This window comes from Benincasa hispida, chromosome 8, assembly GCF_009727055.1.
Source record: "Benincasa hispida cultivar B227 chromosome 8, ASM972705v1, whole genome shotgun sequence".
Classification (NCBI taxonomy): Eukaryota; Viridiplantae; Streptophyta; class Magnoliopsida; order Cucurbitales; family Cucurbitaceae; genus Benincasa; species Benincasa hispida.
In genome coordinates, this window is record NC_052356.1 from 33,076,987 (window position 1) to 33,083,033 (window position 6,047).

At 38.0% G+C, this 6,047-nt stretch overlaps 1 non-coding gene across 1 annotated transcript; it reads left to right on the plus strand.

Moving 5' to 3' along the window:
* Positions 1-536: 536 nt before the first annotated feature.
* Positions 537-643, plus strand: LOC120084258. Its single transcript, XR_005483624.1, has one exon. It is a non-coding gene; the product is annotated as a small nucleolar RNA R71 (small nucleolar RNA).
* Positions 644-6,047: the final 5,404 nt, after the last annotated feature.

The window sequence follows — 6,047 nt, forward strand, 5'->3', positions numbered from 1 at the left end:
TGTTCGTTAGTTCTTTGGAAAAATCCTGGTGGTCCTTCTCTCTGAGCCAAAGGTTGGCTGCCTTATTGTTGGTTGTTTTTCCAAGCAAAATTATGGTGATTTCACCACCCTGGGTTATAAGTGTTTGAAAAGGATTGTTTTTGACAAAGTAGATTGATTGAGGATTTCGTGGACATTCCTCAACAGAATGCAGTTCTTCATATGTAACACAGCTAGTGCTTGTTTGCTCTATCACATTGACCTGCCCATTTTGAGTTCCGGAATTGTTTATTGCGATGCCTTACAACAAATTTATCATCGCATTCATCTGATTTTGCAATGATGCGATGGCACCATTACTTGCATTACCTTCTCTAGGTTTTGCTCTTTGATCTCTTTCTTACCAATCTTCGTGGTTTTTCGAGATGCGATCAAGAATATTATTTGCCTCATCAAATATTTTGTCCAGCAGACCTCCTACTACTGCTGCATTGGCAGCTGTCTGCGATGCAGAATTTAGTCCATGATAGAAAATCTCCATTTGGAGGCAATCCGACAATCCATTGTGTGGGCAGTCGCGTACTAGTCTCTTGAATCTTGCCCATGCGTCACTGAACAATTCATCTTCTTCTTGTTCAAAATTGGTGATCAATTTCATTCTTCTGGCATTCTCTGTGGGAGGGAAATATTTCTTCATAAACTTTTCCACAACTTGTTCCCATGAAGTTATCTCTCTTGGTTCGAGAGAGTAAGCCCATTTTCTTGCTTTATCACATAGTGAAAAAGGAAATAGCATAAGTCGAACCTCTTCTGGGAAAATATTAGGGAACACAAAAGTGTTACAAATTTCAATGAAGCTTCGTAGATGGGCGTGCGGATCTTCACCACGCCGTCCTCCGAACTGTCCTGCTGTTTGTTTCATTTGTAACATTACTGGCTTCATCTCGAACCTTGATCCATCCAATTCTTTTCTTACTAATGATTGCAATGATGGGCAACATTAATTTCCCTACTTTGTTGCACCGTTTAAAAGTCACTAAAAGTTTAATGTACTTGCAACAGTATGATTTTTAATGGCTTGTCAACTGAATTCGAAATCGACCGTTATCAGCTTTACGTCCCATCACGATTTATTATGTTGTCGCCTTGATGCGAGGTCTTTATGCGATCAATTTTTGAGAAACTTCTCACAATCGCATGACTTACGATCGCAACTTCAAGCGCGCTGTCGCATTGTGCCCTTGGATCGCAATTTCATATGCGCCATCGCATTGTACCTGCACAAAATAGGCAAATTAACTACTTTTATGCGATAAGCATTAGCGATCGCAATTCCTTTCAGTTTGGCGCTTTCAGACATGATATTGCCTATTTTATCATCGCTTTCTCTCATTGTTTTACTAATTTGAGCTGTAATAACTTGTATTTCTACCAGTTATCAGGACATTAGGGTCAATGAACGACCCATATATGAGCACATTGATGCCAAGACGAGCTCCTTAGAGACACATAGATCACACCATGATAAGGATGTTCATAGTAACTCCAGTGAATACGAGAGTTACGAGCGTCGGTTTCACGAGTCAGAACTCCAAGGACATTATCTCACGAGCTCCCTACCGACAATCTTGAGATTCACCCTCCTCACAACGAGTCTCACGAGCTCCCTACTGACGAGCATGTGCTCCTAATTAAGGAGCGAGTGTCGCCTCGACCGAAGACATCCCATTTTGAGCCCATGAAGGGTGTGGGCATTTGCATATCACTCTATGATATAGACCAGAGAGTATCTATGATGGAGCATAAATTGGACGATGTACAGTCAGACTTGAAAGATGTAAAGTTTAACTTGAGTGTCCTTCAAGCCGATGTACAAACAATCACCAACCTACTACAACTATTGTGTTAGGTACGTAATATCATCTTAAACTTATTCTAATGTAAGTCTATATCATGTTGTGTTTGATCTACCGTACTTCGTAAATGATATAGGGTTTAGGCGTGGAATCCATCGAGACTATTGACCCTATTCTTCCACTTTTCACTGAGAATAGTGACCCCATTCCTCCACCTACCACTGAGTCTCGTGACCACATTCCTTCGCCTTCCACTGACTCCCGTGACCCCATTCCTTCACCTTCCACCGAGTTCCCTAACTTCATCCCTCTACCTTCCACTGAGTTCCAGGACCTTATTCATCCACCATCTGTTGAGTCCTATGATCCCATTCCTCCACCTTCCACCGAGTTCTAGAACCCCATTCTTCTACCTTCCATTGAGATCAGTGACCCCATTCCTCCACCTCCACCGAGCCCATCCTCCCCATGGTTATAGTGTCCACCGATCTGAGAGGGAATGGATTTAGTGATTATGATCCTAAATCAATTGTTCATTAGAGGGACAGTGGTACTTAAGGAGAAAAGATGTAACTTAGGGGTATTTTGGTATTTGACCTGGCTGAGGTTACGAACAACCTGTGAAGGATCAACTTATTGATGACGGTTATATCAAATGGATACATAATATGTTTACAGTAAGGGGAGTGCAACTACATGCTATAGTGGACAGTCCTGTTAGTTAACGNCACATTCCTTCGCCTTCCACTGACTCCCGTGACCCCATTCCTTCACCTTCCACCGAGTTCCCTAACTTCATCCCTCTACCTTCCACTGAGTTCCATGACGGTTATATCAAATGGATACATAATATGTTTACAGTAAGGGGAGTGCAACTACATGCTATAGTGGACAGTCCTGTTAGTTAACGAACGTTGATTAACTAGGTTAATGAGTTTGACCGATTAGTATTGGATCGTTGGAGCCCATGATCTGTAAGTCCATCGGGTCTCCCTTGCTCACTACAGACAAAATTGAAGAACTAGGTGAAGTGAGAATTTGAAATGTTCAAATCGGGTTTAAGAGAAAATTGTATTTTATATGAGATGTAATTTAAAATTAAATAATTTATTTATTAATTAATTATTTTTTAGAGTATTCTTGATTATTAGCATGAAAGTGTTTTTTAAACTTAATTAATATGATTAATCAAAATTAGGTGTAAAAAAACAATTTAATGTGTGATATTAAATTTATTTTTTTAATATTTTCTAAATTATGAAAATGATTTTCATTAAAAAAATTGATTTTATTTATTTTTAAATTAGTCGGTGGAAAAATCCAATTGTTGGATTTCCCCACTAACTAAGTGGACTTTGAAGTGACACTTCTAAAGCTTGACACCTAAAACTTTCATGCTAGTGGAGTTTGAGGTGGAAGACATGCAAGATAGAATTTTGCATTTAATTTGTCTTTAAATTGTTTTGTTTTTCAAATGTGAAAAAGCTATTGCTTCGTTAAGTTTTGAACTTTAATCTTCCATACAAAATCTCTTTACTCTCATTTTACTAAAGTGAAATTCCCTTGTCTTCACTAACAAAACGGTCCCACCACCATGTTCTTCAACCAGAGAATAGCGAGGATTTACCGTTGGTGGTGTCAATCGAGGAGGAGAGGAAGATTGTGGTGGATTCTTCAAAGGTTGTATTTTCTAACCCTTTATGCATGCTTATTCTTAGTGTTAATGTAATTAGAACGTTATCGATCCTTGCTTCCGCTATGCATGTTGTTCTTTATATTCCAACAATTGGTATCAGAACATGCTTATAACGTTCTATTGCATTTGGTGGGTGTTTTTCCATATATTGATTGAATTGTGGGCTAAAGTGGATATATTACGATTTTGGAATTTGTTTTTCTTTTAATTTCTTGTTGAAATTTGTAATTGCTCACATGTTTATAAGCATTAATGTGTGGCAAAGGGTCTGTAAATTTGCTAGAGTCTTTAGTGTTGTTCTTAAGTTGTAATTGTTTGGTTCCGGCAAAGAGGACAACTTCAATTTAGAGAAGAAAATCAGTACAGACACGGATTTAGCTCTCAGACCCAAGTAGACTCAGGAACCTAACGACCCGACCTAGTTCGGTGAGCTTCCCCACGTGCGTCAGCTGTCTCCACGACCCGACCCGACCCATTCATGATCCGATTCGTTGTTCACCCGTGCATGCACTCACTTCCGGTTCCCGCCCGCACGCCCGCCACTCCACCCGCTAACTTCGCACACATGCGCGTTGACCAGCCGGTTCAGATGATTTGGACCTGTCTAATTGACTTGGTTGAGCCGATTTGACCGATTTAACCTGGTTCTTGGAGTTTCTGAGTCGGTTTGAGTGGTTTTTGGCCAATTTGGGTTGGTTCAAAGAGTTTGAAGTCGGTTCAAGGGAGCTATTTATTGTTTTTTGTAATATCTTAGTTGTTTGTTTGTTTTTAATGCCAAAACCAGTCCACTTTAATGTTGTTTATTTATTATGCATTTATTGTATGATATTATTTTATTACGTGTGCATAAATTATGCTATATAGTTTTTTATAAAACCCCACCATAGGATAAGCATGTGGCATGCATTTGATATATATTATAAGTGTTATAATATATATAGTATGCATACTTAGTTTTAATATAAGTGTTATATTAAAGTATGTTTGTTTAAGGAAGCATGTTATAGATGAATGTTCTAGGGTTATAAATGTTATAGTTTATTTTATAATTGTTATAAAATAACCTATACTTTTAAAATCTATAACAAAGATTAGATTCATGCTCACCTAGGGTTAACCAGTGCATTTTCAATCACCTTTTGAAGAGTTAGAATAGGTCGATTACTTGTAAAGAGTTGTTTACTTACCTAGGGAGATCTTGTCTAAGGTTGGGCATACTTAAGTTGACGGTTTACGGAACACCTCCTACTTGGAGATCAAACTAGCATCTAAGTCAATAACCCTAGGTTTATGAGCATGCGTGAATGGTGTAAGGTAATAAAATTGGTTTATCACCTAGGCATCATATGTTAATCCCGATATGAAAGTTATACTAGGAAAAATCACCTAGACTTAGGTTGTTTAAAATTAGCCATTTAATAACCAAGTCAATACCAAATCTTTTATTAAATAGAACACTTTAGTAGGAGAATAATAGTATATGAGATATATTATTTCTAGCTCTCACGTCCCTAAGAGTTCACACCGTGAGATCCATGCTCGACTTTGAGTTGCTATTAGTGGAAACCTAACTTCAGAAAGTGTTTGCATGGGTCAATAACAAGATGAATAAGGGAAGTAGTTCATAGTAAGTGGGTGTGTGTCAACACGTCCTACAGTTTCTTCCATTAGGTAACACTGTGAGATTCCTATGTTGCGTCTACTGGTTGGCTTTATGCAACATTTGCTATCCCATCAAAGGGTTGTAACATAGGATTTGGAACACCATGAACTCCAAAAATGGATAGGGTTACTTAGGTCTATTTTCAAACAATTGTTTCTCCTTTTTGGGCTTGTTTTGATTCTGATCTCTGTAATTCAAAAGTTGTAGGTATACACTTACAAGACTTACTAAGTATTAGTAAATATCTTGACCAAATAAAGGTAACTAAGTACTATAAGGATAAGAGTTATTCTGGTATTAGTATTTAGTCAAGAATGTCTTGATTCAGTGAAAGAGTAGTCGACTGCCCTTCGGTAGGGGCTATTCTGACTCACTGAATTATCATAGCAAAAGAATAAGAGAACAGGTACATTACTTTTGCTAAATAAATTGGATTAAATAGAGTTAAATCATTTCTCTAATAATTTGTTTACTTTTTCAGCAATGTCAACATCCATTATACAATTGCTAGCTTCAGAAAAACTTAACAACGATAACTACGGAACTTGGAAATCGAATAACAATACGATACTGGTAATAGATGATCTCCGATTCGTTTTAACGGAGGAGTGTCCTCCATCCCCTAGTCCTAATGCAAAACGAATAGTTTGGGATGCGTATGACAGATGGGTCAAAGCTAATGAGAAGGCTCGAGTTTATATTTTAGCCAGCATATCTAATATACTATCTAAGAAACACGAGAGGTTAGCTACTGCAAGAGAGATCATGGACTCTTTGTAGGGCTTGTTTGAAAAACCGTCCACATCTGCCATGCATGATGCAATTAAATTCGTTTACAACTGCAGAATGAAGG